Genomic DNA, 22,310 nt, shown 5'->3' with positions numbered 1-22,310 from the left:
GTATAATCAGGCATTCACTGAACAAGATGAGTGGAATTCCTCATGCCTAGGAAGTAGTAGTATTAGCGCTTCCTGCAGAATGAAGTGCTTGGACAGTCATTCCGGGATTGGATGCCGTTAAGGGAGGTCACATGGGGGGGGTGGAAAATTGTCCCCACAGCCCTCCTCCTTCCCCCTCACCCTGCCCCACACCAGGTCCGGCAGGAGTCTCTGCCCCCCCCCAGATTCCTCTGCTGGCTAAGGTAGAGTGGGGGGTGCAGGGGAGACATGTCCTGAGGAGCAACAGCATGGGAGAGCCCATGGGGGGAACTCAGAATCTGCCCCCCAGGCTCCATTTTCCCTAGCTACGCCCTGCTTGGAAGATGTGGGATGATGACACATGCAAAATGGATGCTGTGTGTACAAGATTCCTTTTCCTAATCTAACTGAACTGTTCCACGTTTCAAAAAAATTCTGCTGGAGTACCCTCTTTGGAAAGTGCAGTGTGTGTGTATTTTTTGTTCTTAGATGTAGTTTTCCTGCCCTCTCTTAACTGCACAAATCTCTTTGAGTATACCTGATTATCCTGAGCCGTGAGCAATTAGTAGAGAGCCAACGTGGTTTAGTTGTTAAGGCATCGAGAAATCTTGGTTTGAATTTCCAACCTTCCATGGGAAACTTGCTAGGTGACCTTGGACCAATCACACACTTTCAGCTTCAACCCTGGCAATTGTATGTGAATGGGAGACCTCCAATGTGGATACCAGGGGGGCATGATGACATGGGAGGCAGGCAATGTAAAGCTACCTCTGAAGGAACATCTCTTGACTTGAAAACATGAGAGGGTTACCATAAGTCCATTTCTGTGAGCTTGATGACCAAAAAAAAAGGCAATATGTATGGATAGGGACCACAGTTTTTAATAATTTGTGTCAGTCTTTTTGGCATTTCTGAGGAAGGATTAAGATTAAGATCAGATCTCCCCACCCGCCCAAAGCATATCTTGCATGTTGCTCTGCCTTAAACATTATTGCCTGGACTGAAGTGATGCTCAACTGACTGGGAAATCCCACCTCTGCATATAAATGCTGAGATCCCTTGGACATTGAATTGTCACTTCCAGAGTCTCACTCAGAATATGAGGCTATAAATACCCCTGGTTACACAGCTTTCAACTGCCAAGATATATCTCCTGTTAAATGAGCAAAAAAAGATTATGTGGTTCAACAAAGAAGGCAGAGAAACTGTTAAAAATCATAATAGTTAGGAGATTGCATTTGAAACCAGAGTCAATGCAGGCCTTTCAGAGTTTGTGTGATTGGTGAACTGCAAGGTCACACCCGGATCCTGCCAGGAGGCACTGGTGTTTATGGACAAAGTATAAATGCAAACTTAGGAGATGGATTCTTAAGGAAAGATTGAATAGGCCCTGAGGATCCAAAGTCACAAATAGCAGACTATAGGGCTGCTATTGAGAATAGTATTACAGCAGCGCATGAGCAGGTGGCTCTTTTTTTTTCAGAGGTGGGATCAACCTTGAGTTCTCACCAGGTTCCTGAAGAGTAGGTTACCTAATTATTTGTGTGTGCCGAGGGGGGTTTACCTTTTACTAACTTGAGTAATTGTGGATTTTGCCAGGTGATTTTTGCCTTAGATTCACGCACCTCTCAGCAGTGAGTGTGCAAGAACTTGAAGCAGTCTAGCAGGAGGGTGCACCCGGCGTGCGTGGCAGAGCTGCACCTCGCGTGCCATTAGATTTCCTGCCCAAGGGGACCAGCGCCATGGCTGACTTCGTCCTTGCCACAGCCCACCCAGGAATGCCCGCCCGGAATGCCCGGCCACGCCCGTGCGTGTCCCACCCAGCCCCATTGGCTGGCTATGCTGCCACAGTTTGAATCCCACCACCCGTGGGAACCTGTTACTAAAATTTTACGGATCCCACCACTGAAGCTCTCTTGTGAGTGGAGGAGGAGGAAAATGGCGGCTGCTAGGGAAAGAGCGTTTGGAGTTATATGCCAGCCTGGAGATTGTTTTATTTACTTAACTCTGAACTTTTGATTGATTTCCTCAGCCTTTTGGTCACAGCTAAGGACCTTGTGACTCTATTGAGAATGGTACAGCACACCTGTGATACGTTCTTCTCCCTCCCTCCATAATGTACAGCTTCCTTTTAGTTTGTGACATGACATGTCATGTCACATACTTACCTATAATCTGTTCCCTATTGTTGGCTTCTGTTGGCAACATGCAGAAGGGGGAGTTAATACATTGTGATGATATCAACTCATGGGGTTAAGTGAAGGTACACATTATTATTATTTGTCATCAGGTCACAGCTGACCTATAGCAATCCATAAAGGATTTTCAAGGCAAGAAGAGATGTTTGGAGGTGTTTTGCCATTGCCCTGCCTCCACATCACAACTCTAATAGTGTCCTTGGAGGTTGACCATCAGGGTTGAGCCTACTTAGCTTCCTGAGATCTGATGAGGATCAGGCTTGCATATTATGAGAGGAAGAGTCAAAGGTGTGACATGGGAAATGCTGTTTTAGCCAGCAGCTCTGTATATGATGACGGCTTGTAGTCTGGTTTTAATCCTTCCAGACTTCAGAATGTATCATGCAACCTTTTTGACCTTTACAGTGCTATCCCATGCAGTCGCTCCATTTAAGCCCATTGAAATCATTTGGTTTAGACTGGAGTAACTCTGCATAGCTTTGCACTGGCCGAATTCCCATTGAAAATTTAATCTAGATGCAACCAAGTTTCAAAAGAATCAGCACCTTTTCATCCAGGTTCCAACATCCTCACTGCAGCATGTGCCCCTTGGAGGGGGGGGGGGGGGGGGCCTGCTGTCAGGATGTGATTGTTAAGCTAGCAGCACCAAAATTTCAGAGTATCTTCAGGAGTCCCTTCTAATGATACCACCCAGGTTTGGTGAAGTTTGGTTCATAAGGGCCAAAGTTATGGACCCTCAAATGTGTAGCCCCATCTCCTATTTGCTCCCATTGGAAACAATGGGGGATGGGGCACCCCCTTTGGGAGTCCATAGCTTTGGACCCCCTGGACCCAACTTCACAAAACCTGGGTGGCATCAGTAGAAGACTCTCCTGATGATTGGACTCTCAAATGTGTAGCCTCCATCTCCTATTAGCTCCCATTGGAGTGTTTTTTCAAAAAGGTGCACATACAAGCAGGTCCAGGAAAATCCCGTGATAAGGGGGGGAGCGCCAGAAACAGGACTGATCTGTGGTTTAGCAATGGGGAGATCGTGAGGAAACCTGGATATTTCGGGTGACTATCCCAGGATTAATTGCCAGTGGGAAATTGCCCAGTATTAGGGTGTGAATTCAAATCTCGGCAAAGTGGGACAAATGACAAGACTGAAAAGCAATGTAAGAATTCAGTTTGGTTACATTCTTTTATGCCAAGCAGTGCAGACAGATGTGTTTCTCTAAAATAATCAATTAATAATCTGCATACATCCTTTCTCCATATGGACCCACCCAGTTCCATTAGTGATGATAGAAACTGCCTATTCCTGATCTTCATGACTACACCCTGGTATCTTAACACAGTCATATTTTGGGCACTGTTGCAACCCAGTTCTGCTATGTCTTGTATTTTAATTCTCCTTGTGCACAAGAGAAATAGAGAACCCCCACAACTCTTTGCCAGAAGCTCATATCCAGAGTTGATGAAATCCATCATGAGGATGACAAAATCCATTAATAGGAATGAACAATGGATTAGGTATGCAGAACATACTGAATATAAATCAGAGAATGGGTTTCAGAATTCAAGTCATGATTTTAAATGCAGCTTATAAGCTGTCTTTGTTCAATGACATCACCAGGTAAAAGATAAGAGTTTACAACAATGGAACACTTTAATGGAACACTGCATTAGAACATTTGAAAGACCTCTTAATGGCTTGGGTTAACGTTCATCATTCAAGAGGCTTAAGCCTTGGCAACATTTGGGAATGTATTACCCGGAACCAGCAGGTGAGGAAAGAGACTTTGGTCATTCTCCAGAGTGTCAACTGGTTGTGTAACCATGTGATTCAGCTGCAAAGAAGGGCTGTGCTAGTTTTGGATGTGTTGAAGTGACCCTAATTGCATCACATCGATGCTGTCCTGCAGGCTTGATGGAGAAAAGAAAGATAGGCAGGGGGTCCAGCAGCAGCAGGGAGAGGAGCAAGAACAGCAGTTTGTGGATTCTGTTCCATGCACAGGTGTAGCTCCCATGGGGACATCTGGGGACAATTGACCTGGGCGCTCCTGGTGGGAGTCACGTGGGGGGCACAAGAACATCTGAGCACTTCCCTCCTCTGCCCCCTCTTCTGCCCGGTCTCCAGTCATCTTCTCCTTGCCTGCTCAGTCGTCCTCGTCACCTCCCTCCTTGCCTGCTGTCACCTCCTCCTTGCCCTCTCATCTTGTTCCCTTGGCTGCTCTCACTCACTCTCTGTTTCCCTCTATGTTTACAAAACTCACTCAGCATGGTATTTGTCTCCACTATCAGTGAACCTTTCCTATTATGGTGAGTCCCAATTTCATTTTACACAGTTTCCCAGCATCCTCAGGGCATCCGAAAATCACTACTTTGTAATTTGCCCTCATCCTTTTCTGCCTCTCCAAAAATATATTTTCTCCAAACTGTCCCCCCCCCCTCAGACCCTGCATGCAAATGGGCCTTCTTCTCATTTGCTCGCATTCACTTTCAGTTTTAATTTTGCCTCATGAGGGTGGGGGTTGAGAAAAGGCTGGAAATGGGATAGAGCCAGCCAAGCCAGGAGAGTGGAGAAGAGAACATGCATACCCTTCTGAAAATTGCATTGGTAAGTTTTAAAATAAAATAAAATATGTTCTTTTGATTTCAGTTTTACAGAGGATAGTTTGTGGCTTTTACCTGTTCTTAAAATACTTTTGAGTGTTATAACAGTTGTTAAACATTTTGAAAGCATTTTGAAAATGTTGTCAATTTTTTTTATCTCTGCTGTGTGCCATGGCCCATTGCTGTGTTCAGATTTGTGAGTTGTGACATGTTATGATGGTGGCTTTGAGATGACTTGGTGCAAAAATCATTCTTTGGTTGTAGTGGGAGAGGGTGACCTTTGGTCATGGTGGTGGAGGGTGGCTGCCCATGGGGGGGCAAACTCAGATTTTGCCCCGGGCTCCATTTTCCCTAGCTACACCTCTGGTTCCATGTTTGCTGCTGCTGCCATGGGGCTCACATTTTTCATGCTCCTATGTAACCCTGAACAAATGTCTTCTAGCACTGGAATTCTTGGGCGGGGAAGGGGGGGACCTAACTTGAAGACCCTTCCTGTAAACAAACTGCTAACCTTTACTTCCAGGGATTGGGGAGACATAGGTAATTAGCGTAAACAATTCCAAGTTTGCATGGACAGGAAGGAGCAGTCTAATCATCATCATCATATTGGTGCATTTCCCATTAGCATGCAATAGGATGGACAGCCAGTAACTAACACCCGGTGGGAGACTGGGGTCCAGGGATATGCCCATCAGCGGTAATGGTATGATGTCATTTCTGGGGCAAGGGAAGAAGTGATATGCCTTTGATGCTCTATTCCCATGGTGGCGAACCTTTGGCACTCCAGATGTTATGGACTACAATTCCCATCAACCCCTTCCAGCATGGCCAATTGGCCATGCTGGAAGGGGGTGATGGGAATTGTAGTCCAAAACATCTGGAGTGCCAAAGGTTCGCCACCACTGCTCTATTCCAAGAGCTGCCCTTCAGGGACAAACTGCAGGCTTCAAACATCGATAGGAGATATAATACTCAGATCTGATTATTACATGAAAACAGTACCATATGGATGACCAAGTCATCATTTTCCAGTCTCAGTAAGGACTGGGAAAGGAGTAAAAGAAGGGTATTATTTGACACCTCTCTTATTCAATTTCTATATCAATAATTTAGTTGTACTTTTAAACAACCTGGATCACCATCCCCCTAAATTAGCAGAGACGTATTTCCACCCTATGTGATGATTCAGTCATCATATCTAGAACTTCTGCTGGACTTCAGAGAACTCTGCAAGCAATTGCTCAGTATTGTAGAGAAGGCAAATTTGAGATTAATTATTCTAACCAAGATTATGGTTTTTGTTAAAATTTACTCTTGATCTATAAATAAAGTCCTAATTGAGCAGGTCTCCTGCTTTAAATTTCTGGGGGTAGTCTTCCATGCAACAGGGTCAATGTGTCCCTATGTCACATATGCTGCCACAAATACATTAAGAAGTGCTGTCGACATTTTAAGATACTACTGGACAAAGGAGGGTCATTGTCTTTCATCAGCTCTTATGTTATTTTCAACAAAAATTACTTGCTCAGCTCATATATGGAGCATGACTTGGGGATTCTTCAAATCTTACTCTGATGGAAATGATTCAATCTATATTTCTTAGGAAAGTTTTCCAGGTGCAACCCTGTGTTTCAAATAGCTCCTTATGTTTGGAAGCAGGCGCAGTCAAGGTGGAGGCCAGGGTTTGGAAATCAGTGTTTGCTTACTGGCTAAAACTGATTTTTCCCCCAAAAAGGTCTTGTTTCCTTGATAATACAGGGCAATTTTGTATCCCCACGGTCAAGGCCCATAAGATATAAATTACATACATAGGGTCTTGCCCAATGATTTCTATTATCCATGGGTTAGGACCAGGCTAGGGTTGTTCTAAAGCAGCATATATTTGGTGTAGAGTGCCAAAAAGATCTAAACATGGAACCCAGGTTAAATTTTGATTTAAGAACAAGATCTCAGGTAATTCTAATGCCTTACCTGACCCATTTGGGTTATCTTGGACACAGAAGAGTGTTCACATTACTGTGATGTGGTGCTCCTCCCTCCACTATAATAGACAAGAGAAAGAACATCCCTTTTGCCAAGCGATTGTGACCATGTGGGGATGGCAGTGTTGAAACTGTTGGAGCATGTGTTGATGGATTGTTCCCTTTATATGCAGATCCATGGTGCCTTTACTCATGAAACACCCAGGATATACTTAGCAATTCTGTTTGGCACTCTTGCTTTCTGATGAACAGGCTGATATTTCACATAAGGTGGCTAGAATTGGTATGGTGGCTTGCGAGATAAGAAAAAGGATTCTGGCTAAGATGACATGATTGATATCGGTATAGATGTTGTTTTAATTGTTTAATTGGAATTAATTAAGCTATCTGTTTTGGCTGTGATGTTCTTTTATATTGTTTTTATTTCATGCTCGTCTCCATCTGTACATAAACTGACTAAATTGTCTTTGATGCAATGTTCTAATATTCACAAGAAACGATTTGGCTTTAATAAAATTTCAGACTGGTTTGCTGAATCAATCAAAATAGTTCTTGGTGCAGAACTTTTTAGAAAGCCTGAAATGTGCCTTCTGTTTCAGGTAGAGTCCTGACTCCAGCGTGGAATGTGGTCACTACTTAGAAGAACACAGTGTTGTTGATTGATGTGTCTGAACAGTAGACTACATGTTTGGCAAGGGAAGTTTTCCCACAGCTAAGAAACCTTATCTGCAGTTTCAAACAGAGTTTATACCCCTCTAAGCCCATGGACAGTGAGCTTAGAAGGGTGTAACTCTGCTTAGGAACACACTGTTTGGAACATTGTTTTACATTTTTGCATTGGAAAAGGGCATGCTCCAAGCAATACTTCAAGTAAAGCAGTCATTCAGATAAAAATGAATATTAGGATCGGGTTATTAAATTCTGCTATGACTAATATTTTATTAACTTCATAAGGACATACATGCAGCTAAATGAAAATAGCATAACATTTCAGCTTCTGTGAATAACAGTGAAAAGTCATTTAAAAATATCTAAGGGATGATATGTACGTATTTCTTGTGTAGAATTAAGGAAAACATGCTTTCCAGGCATTCATTTCAGTACTGTTTTTACAGAACTTTTACTACTGCTCAGTTCAGTTGAATATACTGTATATACTCGAATATAAGCTGACCCTAATATAAGCCGAGGCACCTAAATTTACCATAAAAAACTGGGAAACTTTGAACTTGACTCAGTAGCAGCTAAAAACAGAAGATTTGGGAGCAAGATGAGATAAAGTTGCTTAACAGAGTTTGCATTAGGGATGAGCAGCTTTCCAGCACTCTAGGAACACAAATGAACCACTGTTTTCCTCCGAATGTAGAATAATTCTGGGATTCATAGCCATGCCAGCCTAAACTTTGTTCCAAAGAAAGTCTTTGTCTTCAGCAGCATCAGTATTTGGCAGTAAACTACTGTATGAAGAATTGTATTCATCTGGAATGCAATGCACCAATAACCCTTAGGAGAGAAATGCCTCAGTTAAGCAGCAACATGCTTACCGGATCCCCACAGCAGCCCCTGCTCCGGCCGTCATCTTGGAATTACCGTATATGCTCGAGTATAAGCCGAGGGGTTTTTTTAGCATAAAAATGTGCTGAATAAGTCGATTTATACTCGAGTATATACGGTAGATTTGTTCATTAACGAATCAAAATAGATTAGAGTGCCATTTGCATGATGACTTCCCTACTTTGAAATAGACATGCAAATGTCAGCTGCCAATACCACTGTTCTATATAATAAGGGTCAAGCTGCATTTTGTATGCAAATCTGCATAAAACACCCTGACTTCTAGCCAACAACATTTTTGGAAGGGGCAGTTTGGAGCAGAAGACTGTACGCACATTTGGAAATCCACTAAAGGAAAAGTGGTCAAGGAAAAAGCAAATGGTGTGAACAAAGGGGTAAACGGGGGAAATGTTGAGCATCCTCCACCTGCCCCCCCTTTTGCTCTAGATTATTCCTCTTAACACTGTTTGGGTGGGACTTAGGGTGGGACTTTGCAGGACAGAAAACTTGCTCAGCCCCTCCTTGTTGTAGTCCACAATAGGCATGTGAAGGAAGATGCTGGAAAGAGTTTTTGTTGTTGCTGTGGTTGTTTTTAATTTCCTTTATATTCTGCCTTTCTCAATGAGACTCCTGGAAGATTACAGAATTTTTTTAAGGCAAAAGAGGCCAGTATAACATATACAATAAATAAAGCAGCAAAACGAATTGATAAAACTAGAGAATCGTTAAATAAAAACAGCTTAATACATCCAATAAACAATGCAACAGAAGAACAGCCTAAATGTTTAAAAACATGAAAATAACATTATCACCTTCATAAAAAGTACCCCCCTGAACTGTCTAAGTTTACTAAAAGTCCAGGATTACAACTTCTAGGGTCTTAATGCTTGTGAAAGGCTGTATATGCCTTCCCTGAAAAACAGAAGTCCGAAGAAGACCTTCAAAGTCCCTAAAATCCATGGATCTGGAGGCTTAGATCCATTATGCAAGAAAAAAACACTCAGCAACACTGACACACTGTGGCTCTTTCTGCACGAGCGGAATAGAGTGCCCCAGGGACAGCAAAAACCCCGTCCCTGGGGAGGTGTTCGCATAGCAGGCGCTGCTGCAATGCAGCAGCGCCATGCTTACACAGCCCAAGTGGCACGGAAACGCCCCTTTTGAACCTCGCTCCCTGAGTGAGGTTTTTCAAAAGGGGCACCTTCCAGTAGGAAGGCGGCGTTTCCCTCCCACCTCCCCCAGCCGGCTTACCTGTTCCTGCTGGCTCCTGTTGTGTTATGGAGGCCAGGGGACACACCCCCCTGGCCTCCATCTCCAGCATCATTGCTCTGGCCAGGGGGCGTGTTCCCTGGCCTCCACAATGCAACGGGAGCCAGGAGCAGGTAAGCCGGTTGAGGAAGGTGCAGCCTGTGCGAAGGCTGCGCCTTCCCCAGCGCCCCTACCAGAACCATCTGTGCGAACGGTCCCAGGGGAGTGTGTCGGCATTGTTTACGCACCCTCGCTCAGTGCCCATGTGGAAAGGGCCTTGGTGTGGGAAACTTTGCTGCACTGGACTTCAGTGAGAAAAAGGAAAATTAAATAATCACCCACAGTGTAACAAACTTGGCAAGTCCAGGCAAAAGTAACCTTTTAACAGTTCTTTATTGTATTGGCAGTCATAGTCGAAAACAAGCAATGCAAGTTCTGAAGGTTTCAGAACAGTGATAGCAGTTTAATACAGTAGCAATTCCCCTTCCCGCCACAGAAAGTTAAACAAGAAATAGTTTCACACAGACAAAGAGAGATAATTCTCGACCAGAATCCCCCAGTCTAGGCATTACAGCCAGAGCCGACAGGCGGGACACTTCCAAGGACAATCCATACACTAACAACATCCTGACACACAGCTCTATTTGTAGTAGAAACCCTGAAACTAAAGACATTTCAGGTACACTGAAGTCTCTCTTGTAACTCCAGGTCATTGGACCAACCATTTGACTCTGAGATAGAAGTTATGCCCTTATATCAGAAGAAAATCTGAAAAAGGATTTCTAATACAAATGAATATCCCTTACAACAGCTCTACTTCACCATCATGCACCTGTATTTAGGGCCCTTTCCGCACGGGCCATAAACAGCGCCCTGGGGACGGCGTTTGCTGTTCGCAAGGGCTGCGCCGCCCTCACGCCTCCCCAGTGGCGCGAAGCTGCTGTTTCCCAACCTCACTTCCCAAGCGAGGTTTTTGGGAAACAGCGGCTTCCAGCCACTGCCGTGCGAACGGCAGCGGCTGGAAGGCGCCATTCCTCCTCCCCTTTCCCAAACGCCGTACCGTGTCCTCCGGCCTCTGGCACGTTGCACAGGCCAGGGGGCACGCCCACCCTTCCCTGTGACTTCTGGGCTGTCGTGCAGGGCAGGGGGGGCGTGTCCCCTGGCCTGTGCAATGCGCCGGAGGCTGGAGGACACGGTATGGCGTTTGGGGGACGGCGCAGTCTGTGCGGATGCTGCGCCGTCCTCCCCCCCCCTATCGTGGCCATGCGGAAACGGCCTAAGATGCTTTGGCTTCTTTTTAAGCCTAGTGGAGAGAGTTCTGACCATATCCATCCCCCCTGTCAGTTCAGCTGAGGAATATAAGTGATTTGGCCTGCTTTTTAAGATTTTTACCCCAAACTGCTGAAGTCCACCAACGGTTGAGTCATGAAGTCCCAATCTAGGAAAAAAGCTGAATGTCCAGTTTCTTGCCAAAGGCATCAGTAATGGATGCCATGGTTGTCTGGATTACACTAGAGCTATTAGGGCTACAGGGTATTCATTCCCTCTTTGTTTTGGCCAACACAAGTGAAGAAGAAGGGACATTTAAAAAACACTTATGGGCCATTTCATCTGAAAATGTAGCCTGAAGACTGAAGCTTTCCCTTGCGCAGCCATTCTACTGCTGTGGTTTTCTAAGTGGCCCCTGCTCAGAGAGAACCAACCATTGAACTTAACCACTTTGTCCTTTACAGCACCATTTGTATGCTTTCAAAACTTTCCCAGTTCAACTAGTGTCCTTCTCTACCAGATGGATGACCACTTGAAATAAACTACAAGCTTATATTTCATCTCTACAGCGTGATAGCTTCCCTGCGTTGCTTCCTTGACCCAATGACACCTTGATTGTTGATGCAGAGCATTGTCCTGGTGTTTCTCACATCTAAATCCAGATTTCTTTGGCCCACTCTAAATACCAGCATGTCAGTTTGCAATCTAGAGACTTCTGTGGAAAAAAATTCTAATTGCAGCAGCACTTCCTGCAGTGTGCTGCTTGTTGCCAAAATGAAGTATCTGCTGTGCAAAGGAAATGCCTCCATCCGCTTCTGAAGAGGTGAAATACCTTGTGAAGACCACTTTCCAATACTGTTTGCTGCAGGGAGAATACCAGTGGGAGATTCTGAGCCAAATATTAGACTGTGGTGGCCCCTGGCTATGGTACAAATTGTAAAGATTCATCAGAAAAACCCTGAAACTGGTCATGCTCAATATTAAGACTTTGCTCCAATAGTTTGCTTTCTGAACCCCTTGAACAGTATGGACCATACCCTGCTTGATAATAGAAAATTTGTTAATAGAAATCAGCTTTCATTTGCACAGAATAGCTGAATTTTGGAAAGATGCTGTACTCATTACATTTTGCAAAGGATAAATAAGGGTAGGTGGATTTCTTCACAAACCATACTCAGATGAATAATCTCAACAGATTAATTGTTATAATGTAACTAAACATCCCTTCCTTTAGAAATATTTTCACACAGGCTCAGGCATCTTTGGCTGAGAAGTCTTTCCAAGGCAGATGTATGCAAAGGAGTGATGTGGTGATCTTCCATCATGTTTAACAAATACTGTACCACAGGTGTTGAATTTTGGAGATACTGACTCTTTCTACTGACTGGAACGCAATATGACTATTGCAGGTTTCGTGCCTCATGGACAATGTTTATGACATGCTCTCATTATATGTGTGTTTATTACCTTTCTATCCAGTTAAATAACCACAATATATCTTTATGAATAATCTTTATGAACGGTTTATGAAGTATCTGTTGAAATTACACTCAAACTAACTGCTTATACCTCATTGCCTTGTATCCCTATATATACAGTCCTTGTTTTTTAGGCTTGGCTGGCCTCATATCTTTCACCACAGGTGTTAATGCCAGGAAACATGCTTTGGCAGGCAAAGCAGGTCTGCAGAAGCTGATTATGCCCTTATTTCCCCCCCCCCCCCCCCGTAAAAACTCTTTAATGTCCCTTATGGGTGAAGGCACATAGGCTGTAGAGGAGATAACAGAGTTGTACCTACTTGTAACTGGTCTCCATGCAGATCTCTGTGCCATCACACAGGCCACTGGTCCTCCCTACTGTGGAAGTTAGAAGCAGCAGGTTAATGTCTTCGCTGTGTTAAGAAGAAACATAGCAGGCAAGGCCTTTGCTATACCTTTTGCCTGAAGAAATTCATCTGAAAAGTGTTGAGGAACAGGAGGAGGAAGAGGGTTGCAGGAGGTTCAGCAATGTGGTTTGCAGATATGCAGATTCAATATGAATGTTCTATTAGACTCGCTGGAGAAAAACTGTAGGTATGCTAGGGATCATGTGTGTTTGCCTACTATATTGTTTTAGGCAGGGGAATAACTTAGGGGGCAAAGTCGAAGTTCTTTCCCTATGTTCACCATGGTTCTGATCCTAATCAAGCACATACTCAGGCATCAAGGAGAGCCAACAACTTGTGTGTGATTGTGTTACATCTAACACAGGGTGGGGACTTACAGCCAACCTGTGTGCTCCATAATGTAAAGTACTTCTGCATCCTGTGACAAGCAGCTGCCTGAAACTGCCTGTAAAACAAAATGATGATCAAGATACAGAAGACAACCAGCTTTTGCCACTCTAACATGCAGAATAATGCACTTTCAATCCACTTTCACAATTGTTTGCAAGTGGATTTTGCTATTTCGCACAGTAAAATCCAGCTGCGAAGTGCATTGAAAGTGGATTGAAAGTGCATTATTCTGCTCGTGCGAAAGTGTCCTCTGTTAAAAATGGGAAAAGATCTGCCACGAGTACTAGAAATCCTTTCGGATAGAACTTTTCTCAGTGCTTCTTGCTCAGTGACTCATGATTTTGTTTCTATGAACAGACTTTAATGTTACATTGTACCCCTAGTAAATTAGCATTGAGATCTGCTACTCACTTGCCACTTGCGCAATGCTTATATGCATTAAGGGCCCCAAAATGCACTCCCGCTGCAGTAAACTCAGCGAAACACATAATGATTCTATTATGGTGTGGAAAAAAAAATCCAAGGAGGAAGAGGACTAAGACTTTGGATTAATTAGTGACATTCTAATACAAAAAAAAAAAAAAGTCTGGTTCGTGTACTTGTAAAAACAAAGCCAATGTAGCACCAATTACTGTGACCAATCACATCTACGAATTAGGTAATGTTAATAATTTTAGCCTTGCATCAATACTTATCCGAAGTTGAATAAAAATAAGACTATCCTGCGATATGATCACGTCCACATTATTTGACTGAAGCCTAAGCTGCTCTTTTGGCAGGTATGGGAAGCTCCAGATTCTCCTCTGTTGTCAAATTGGTCAAGTTCTGATTACTGAGAAATATTACAAGATCAATTTTATTATAAACATGATTTCAAGTCCTTCAGTCCAAGGAATTCATGATGGCCTACATAGCTGTTATCCCCATACCAACCCTTGGAGATAGGTTAGGCTGAGAAAGACAGTGAATGGGCCAAAGATTTTCACGGTGCCATCCTAGTTGTAGTCATGCCCATGTGAGTCCACTGAAGGTAAGCTGTGGCTTACCTTCAGTGAAATCAGTGGGCTTAGATGGGTATAAATCGGCTTAGAATGTAATTTCTTTAAGCTCTTTGGTTTCAAGGAACAAATTTCAGGTCAAGTCTTACAGTACTTCAGCTGTTGTCCTGTACTGACTATGAGAATAAAGGATGAATTTCTGTATCCTAAGAATATGGGCAGCAAAGGCTTGTATTTTAATGTGTTTTTTGAAGATGTCTTTTTTTTATTTAAAGGTCACTAGATAAATATCTTTACTTTGGATGGTTGTGTGTCTTTATACCATTAACACTCCATCAGTGAATATCCTTTCATGTGAAATGTGCTTTGGACTGTGGATACTTGTGCTTCTGCAGAACACATGTTTACGATTAGGTTAACCTTCTCAGTGATTAACTAAAAACAGGTAGACAACTTTGAGAAGAATGAACAAACAAGTCTGAAATTACCTGGGCTTGTGCTAGTTGATCCCTCTGACATTCTGTTTAGGGGGCTGTACAGGGAATGTACAGTTATCCTTTCCTGGCCATAATTGTGTATGGAAGGGCATAGGGGGATTTTCCAAGTTGTTATGCAAGGGAGAAGGAACTTGGGATGTAAAGGCCTTCTCATTCTCAGTAGCCAGTGGGGTAGAACTGTGGTACTCCATAGATTAATTTTCAGTAGCCTGGGGGATATTTTACCTGTAGCAATTACAACCTTTGACACAGCATATGTGAATAATATAACCAGTTAAGTGGGGACAATTGCACGGCTTATTTGCAGATGATGTATTGCTACAGATAATGTGACCATAGTTTGCTCTGGTTGTTTCATCCTGGTCTTTCTTCATGAATGATGGGGCAATTAAATGATGTAAGGATAGGACTTCTTTCCAGTAGGTAGTATGTCAGAGGATTAAGGCTGAACATTACAACACCTATCTTTTTATCTATTGCTCTTTATACAGATTATATCAGGGGGCCCAGCCTTTTTGAGCCTGCAGGCACCATTGGAATTCTGACACAAAATGGTGGGCACAGAAGCCAAAGCAATATGTTAAAAAGTCAATCAAATTGGCAATGACCAATCAGGAGCCTTGTTGAGATAAGCCCCACCTGACACTGGCCACTTTCTAAAAGCACTTGCTAGGTCCCAGGAAAGGTACTAGCAGGCCCCATGGTGCCTATTGGCTCCACACTGGGGACACCGGGGCTACAGCTAACTCACAGCTATTTATGCAACGATGTTATATACATTGTATTTCTTCATTTCAGTTAAATATTTCTTGACCTTTATTTCTTATTCTCCTAATTAACTTTGCTGAAATAGCGAAAGGCACAGGTATTGTTAACAAATCCTTTCAGCTCCATTTCTTTTAATCCAATTTGTTCACTTTAAGAACAATCCGCTTTATATCTTTTTAAAATAAAGCAATCCAGCTTTATACAAATATATTCTCATACAAGCCACCATGTGATATATAAAATGAACAGTGAATGCATATCAGCTGTTTTTTTTACTATGCATTATGTTTCCAGCCATTTATAACTCTCAATCAGAATGAATTTTTAAGCGTGGATCTTCTCTGTGTGGATCCATGATTGGATTTGTCCAGGGGGGGGGGGTTGAAATGTTTTCCCTACTGATTTTCGAGTGTTTGCTTTTTAATTTCTGATTTGTTTCTATTTACTTGTTTGTGTAGAATTTGTCCAGCTTGGCCAGTGTGAATTACAGAGAGCATGACTGGCACAGAGTAACATATGTACAGAAGTTGTTGTTATTGGATCCGCTTGAGTGGACAAGGGGCCAAGTTGACAATGGGGTTTATGGCAAAAACTAGTCCCTGGGATTGTGTTTCATTATTATTGGGTGTTCCATTATTATTGGAGAGTTCTTGCTTCAGCTTGGCAATAGCTGGTCTAAATACCTTCTAAAACCGTGGTGGCGAACCTTTGGCACTCCAGATGTTAGGGACTACAATTCCCATCAGCCCCTGACAGCACAGCTAATTGGCCATGCTGGCAGGGGCTGATGGGAATTGCAGTCCATGACATCTGGAGTGCCAAAGGTTCTCCACCACTGTTCTAAAATCTATGAATGGGAAGGGAAGAAATCAGGATTGCCAGAAAAGCTCATTGTCCCTCTTCACAGATTTATTATGGGCAGTACAGAGGCGTACTGGGGGGGAAATGATGCCTGGGGCGACACCTGCTCCAGGTGTCCCCTGCCCCCCACACCCCACTTACTTTTTCAAGCCTTGGGTGTGGCCGGAAGCCTACCATGTGCCTGTGAGGCAGGTGTGACCTCTGATGGAGGTGGGGGGTGACAGCAGCCGGCGCCAGTTCATGGGCTGTGGCAGCTTTGCAAGCTGTGGGCCAGGCTGGGAGCAGCCCACAACTTACCGTGACTCAGCGCTGGCTGCTGCTGCCCCCCACCTCCATTGGAGGCTGCACTTGCCTTGGCGGGCCCGCAACAAGCTACCTGGCCAGCATCGGGGGCAGGCTTCCGGCAGCAGCCAGTGCCGGGGTGGAAGCAGCCTGTGCACGGCTTGCAAAACTGCAGCCTCAGCAGGGCCCAGCTGCCACCCTGCACTCTTGACCATGGAAGGACCTCCACGAGCTGGGAGACCATAATTCGGGCCAGGTGGGGGGTTAGCAGCTGCTGCAGCTGCCGGTTTGTTGGGGCCCCCTACCTCCAGGCACTTCAGAGGGGCGGTGGCAGCCAGGATGGGCAGGAGGCCTGCAGCCACGGCAGGTGACTCGGTAGGCAAGCAGTGCCCTGGCCTACCTGTGATGGAGGGAGCGCCTCATGCAACCTGGCGGGAGCGCCTCATGCAACCCCACATATCCCTTTGGCAGATATGCCTCTGGAGCAGTGTTAAAATTCTTCCAACGTTGTTCACTCATCAGCAGTTGGGAGTGGTTCACACACCCACTCTGAATGGATCATCTGCGTACCTTTTGGGATGGATCTTTTCAGCTGTGCCCTGCAACACATTGGGGTATACATCTGTGCACACATCTGTATACTGTAACACTCATGTGACCTGGGAAAGTGGGCTTTCTGGCTTCTCCTTTAGCTCATGAAAGATTATACCACAATAAATTTGTTAGCCTTTAGGGTGCCACACAACTCTGTTATTTTGCTGCCACACATGCTCATGACTACCCCCTTGCTATATATCTAATGTTTGTAGCTGGAGAGGGATTTGAACCAGGGATTTCCTGATTGCATATTGCAGGGGTCTGCAACCTGCGGCTCTCCAGATGTTCATGGGCTACAATTCCCATCAGTCCCTGCCAGCATGACCAATTGGCCATGCTGGCAGGGACTGATGGGATTTGTAGTTCATGAACGTCTGGAGAGCCGCAGGTTGCAGACCCCTGGCATATTGCATTGTGTCCCACAGTAACAATTACCAACAGAGAATTAAGTCATTGCAGTTTTTCTCTGAGAAACGTCTTTAATCTTTCTTCCTGACTGTAGCCTTCCAACTTGTTATAGAATTTATGATTAAACTTTAACAATAAAAGCCTAAGAGATGTAGAGCAGATATCAAAGGGACGTTGTGACAAATCTGGTTAGCCCCCCACTTACAGAAACCTTTATGAGCTGTCTCTCATGATACTGGGACAAATGCTAAGCCAATGACATTTAATTACAGAAACATTAGAGAACGTCTATGCCGCAATGTAACAAAATTTAGAAACAATTTAATCTTTTCCTTTTGTCCACTTCATTGCAAGGACTAATTACAAAGAACCTTAGATGTTGGTGACATGCAAAGATTGCCTGTGTCGTTTAGTTCAAGCCTTTGCAAAGAGCCAAAATAGTTTTCTATTATGTTCATGTCATTCTTATTTTTTTAAAATCTATTTTTGAGCAGATCATTTCTCAACTACTCATTAAGAATTTTACTGCATTGTTAGTAATCTGACCTGAAATGAATTGCGCAAATTACAAATGATGGCCCAGCTGCACTTAAATAATCTTAGCCCAGGCAGTTGTCTCAGGTTAGAGAATGATATTATCTATTATTTAAGAATTATTTTCATACAGTGTCGAATAAAGTGGCGTAGCAAATAGATCAATGTTTCCCAAGGTTCTAATAATGGAGGCATGCTTTTTTTCTCATACAAAATTGGAGGCACACTTCATTTTGAAATTTAAAATGGTTTACAGCATGGAAGAGTAAGAATTAACCACTCGGGGTCCACACCCTTTGTACAAACCACTGATCTGAACAAACCCAGAGCAGTGACTGAAGCAGATGTGCACTAAGCAATGGGAAACTCTGCTGCATAAAGACTGAGTGCTCATATCACCATATGATATAGAGATGGAGAGGAATTATCCGCTCACAGATTGGAAGTCGGCAAGACCAGAATGATAACCTATGCAGAGATGCAGCAGATAGCCTCATCAGTACATATTTTAAGCTCACGGGAGCCTTTAGTTTTGTAATTCATGTCTTTCTGTGTACTAGAATGCCCCATGACACAATTTTGGAATGATTGGAATAGATGGACTGAATGGACAGCCAATGATGTGTTTTTGTCAATATGATCCCGCATCCCAGATTCTAGAAATTCTGTGCCTGGAGCAATGTTCCATGTTCTGAACATTCAGATTCAAATAGTATCATAGCTGAACGCTTTGAAGAAGGACAGTGGAAAATGTGAATGCTCTCATAAGCAATTCAGGTGTATTGTGAATTGTGGATGCATGAAAAGAAAGATAAAAGTATTACAGGTGGATTCCACACAGGCCAAATATAACGAGTGTAGACAATTATATCAACTGAGGAGTGCGGGGGGGGGGGGGGGGCTTCACATGGTCCTATTCCCAAAGCAAGTGTGGCCTGTTTTATTCCCCTCAAACTTGGAATTTTTGAAAATTGCTAAACCGGCATTCCTTTTGCACAATCCTGGGTTGGAGATGCTCCCACACAAACACAACAGGCAATCCTTCCCTTCCACCCGTTCACTTTAAGTTCTGCTCTGCCACTGTCAGGGAGAATCTGCACACCCACCATTCTGTGCAGGTCACCCAACAGATTGTGGGCAGATTCTCTGAGTACCCGACAGTGTATATTTTTTAGCAGAGAGAATAAAGTTTCTCCATCTTCTGCTTCTGCTTCTGTATTTATTTTTATATACATTGATGTTCATATATGCAATAATATGGTTTGTTGCCCAAAACGTGTTCACAATGAACGACATGTTTTCACAGAATTCTTTGAGTCACTCTCTTGCTTCATGCCTTTCTCCTAGCCCAAATTTTCTGACAGTATTTGATTTTGTATTGTCTTCTGCTTTTGTATTTGGGTCACTTAGGATTGTCAACACATCTTGCTTAGGTGTGTGATCAACTTCTTCCTCTTCAGAATCTGTAGTTGGGGCATAAACTTGAATGATAATTATGTGACATGTTTTTCATGAAATCTGATTGGTGTTATTTGGTCAGACTTTGCATTGTATCCCCAGATGGCTTGTGTTGCATCATACCTCACTGTTAGAGAAACTCAATTTCTTCTGTGTTTGTCATTTCCACAGTACAATACTTTGTAATTGTATGGCTGGAAGTATCCTAATTCAATCTACTTTTATTCACTCACTCCCGGGAAGGAAATGTTTAAACATTCCTTTTCTCATTTTATGATTTTGAGTTTGGTTTGTAACTCTGATGTTTCATGTGTCTCATCTTTTGCATCATCTCAGCCACTGAATGTCCTATTGGCTTTAGTCAAATTGCATAATTGAGAACAGTATTACATGTATTTGTTTTCTGCTCTTCCCCAATTGCTAATTAAGTGCCATCCAACTTGGGGGTCCTGTTTTCCAGAACTAAATCTTCTTTCATTTTGGATTTTTCATCATCGATTATCAGAAGTAGATTATACCCAGTTCTTTGGCATTCATTCATCTTTAAGCATCCCAGCTTACATTAGAAACCTAATTGATATTGTAGAACATTTATTCTTGGTATTGTAGAACATTTGGTATTGTAGAACATTTATTCTTGCACATCTGAATGCTGCACCATTGGCAGTTTTATTCGGGAGATATTGTTTGTTAATGCAATTTGAAACAGGTTGACTCTTCATCACACATGATTTTGGAATGCCCTCGTTATAATTCTTATTATGTGATTTATGGATTGCTCCTCTTATAACTAAGGCTCCTTCCGCACATGCAGAATAATGCACTTTCAAACTGCTTTCAATGCTCTTTGAAGCTGTGCGGAATAGCAAAATCCACTTGCAAACAGTTGTGAAAGTGGTTTGAAAATGCATTATTCTGCATGTGCAGAAGGGGCCTATGTTACTTTTTACCGTAACAAAAGATGATCTAGTCCTCTACTTGCTGGTGGACAGAGAACCAAGGATCATGGCCAAGTATCCCTCCACCATATTTTCCTTAAATAAATAAAAGCTTACTCAAGATCTTTAGTTCAAAGGAGCTTGAAAGAAGGAAAGAATCTTCTACTACTGTTGCTACTAAGCTGCTATCTTTCAAGGATTCCTCTGTCCCATTAACATTGGAACTGTCCATTCTTTTCTGATGATGTAGTTGTTGATCCCTGAAGGGAGGTGGGTGGATGTATCTTACAGTACAATCCAGTTTTGGGGTGGGGGGAACTGTGCTGTGTCTGGAGATAGCACAGTGAAGGCAGGGCTGCAGCACCTCCAAAGGGGCTCTGGGCAACAAGAAGAGACCCATAGATGAAACAGACTCTCACCACTGTTTATGTGGACTAAGTCTGAGGGCCACACCAGGAGTGTACCCTTGCAAAAGGTCAGTGGAGACCAGCAAAAGTCAGCTCCACCCCTGGAAATATCTGGAACAGTTGTAGGCCTGCACAGCTCTTCAGGGTGCAGGCTCTTCCAGGTCGAGTGCTGCAGAGCTTCATGGTACTCACCCACCTCCCAGTTTGCCCTCCCTACCAGCATAAGTGCCATTTGTGCAAATAGGGTGGGGAAACACGCCAGCCTGACCCCACACTGGTTCTGAGTCAATTTGAATTGGATTCAGCTTTGACCATTCCACTTTGAGTGATTCTGGTAGGAATTTGGCCTCTTGACAAAGTCTAAACTCCTGATGGTATTGCTCTTGGTTTTATTGATACACTCAAATCTTCTCAGCACATTAAAGTGAGAGAAGGATTCTGATTACCTACAATGGTAAAGTAGACACAGATTGGGGTGCTGTCTGGTTTCCGGGCTGTATGGCCATGTTCTAGTGTTCTACAGCCCGGAAACCAGACATCACCCCAGTGATTCTGGCCGTGAAAGCCTTTGACAATACATTAGACACAGATTTTCAAATGTTGTTTACAGGGTGCAGATATAAAATGTCACCACCTTCATTGGTGTAGATCTGTGAACTGTCGTAGGGGCACAGGGATTGAACACGTGGCATAAGCAGAGCGGAAGAAGCACTTTGCTCACCTGCATAACTTCAGTAGGTCTCTTTATAGATCGTACTCGTGGGTTAGTCAAAACCACATAAGAATTTAGCGATCATTTTAGAACATGATCTAGCTGAGAAAAAGAAGAAGCTGTTCAGAATGACTGTTTCATTATTGGACTGTGATGAAAAGTGGAAGTAATAATATTGAACCCCTTGAAGTTGATTAATTTCCAGATTGCCTTTGCAGTGATTATGTGAGAACTGATCTGAGTTATGATCAAATCAACTGATACATCAGCATCTGATTCTTTTTTTTAAAAAAATTGCTATACTGTAATGCCAAGCTCATTTATCTATCGTGAAAAAAAGATTGTTATTTGAAGAGTAAAACAGATTCATTGTCCACAGTTATAGCCATATGCAAAAATTAATCTTTTGCCATTTAACTAGTCTTTCTGATCTTTTACTGAAGATCCTTTTAACCCACTTTGAACCAGCGAAGACTCCAAATGGTTAAAAAACTTTTCAAGCAAGACTATCAGCATCACAAAGAGGTTTTCTGACGTCCTCTTTTTGAAGATCAAATTATTATTTCCCCTATATATTGTGTTAAAAGGCCTACAATGCTGACTGGTAACTAGTGGTTACATACTCAATACTCCTGGCAATGGATATGCATGACTGAGCTTTTAAACATTTTTAAGTTTGAATATATGTTTTGATTCACATATTTTTGT

General features: G+C 43.1%; 1 protein-coding gene across 1 annotated transcript in view; it reads left to right on the top strand.

The window, feature by feature from the left end:
- CTNNA3 (catenin alpha 3) overlaps nt 1-22,310 on the top strand; it is an 892,356-nt gene that overhangs the window by 703,102 nt on the left and 166,944 nt on the right. The gene's annotated exons all lie outside the window — the stretch shown is intronic.

The sequence above is a fragment of the Sphaerodactylus townsendi genome, linkage group LG08 (genome assembly GCF_021028975.2).
Source record: "Sphaerodactylus townsendi isolate TG3544 linkage group LG08, MPM_Stown_v2.3, whole genome shotgun sequence".
Classification (NCBI taxonomy): domain Eukaryota; kingdom Metazoa; phylum Chordata; class Lepidosauria; order Squamata; family Sphaerodactylidae; genus Sphaerodactylus; species Sphaerodactylus townsendi.
Note: the sequence above shows the minus strand (reverse complement) of the source record. Positions and strands in the feature narration are given on the sequence as shown.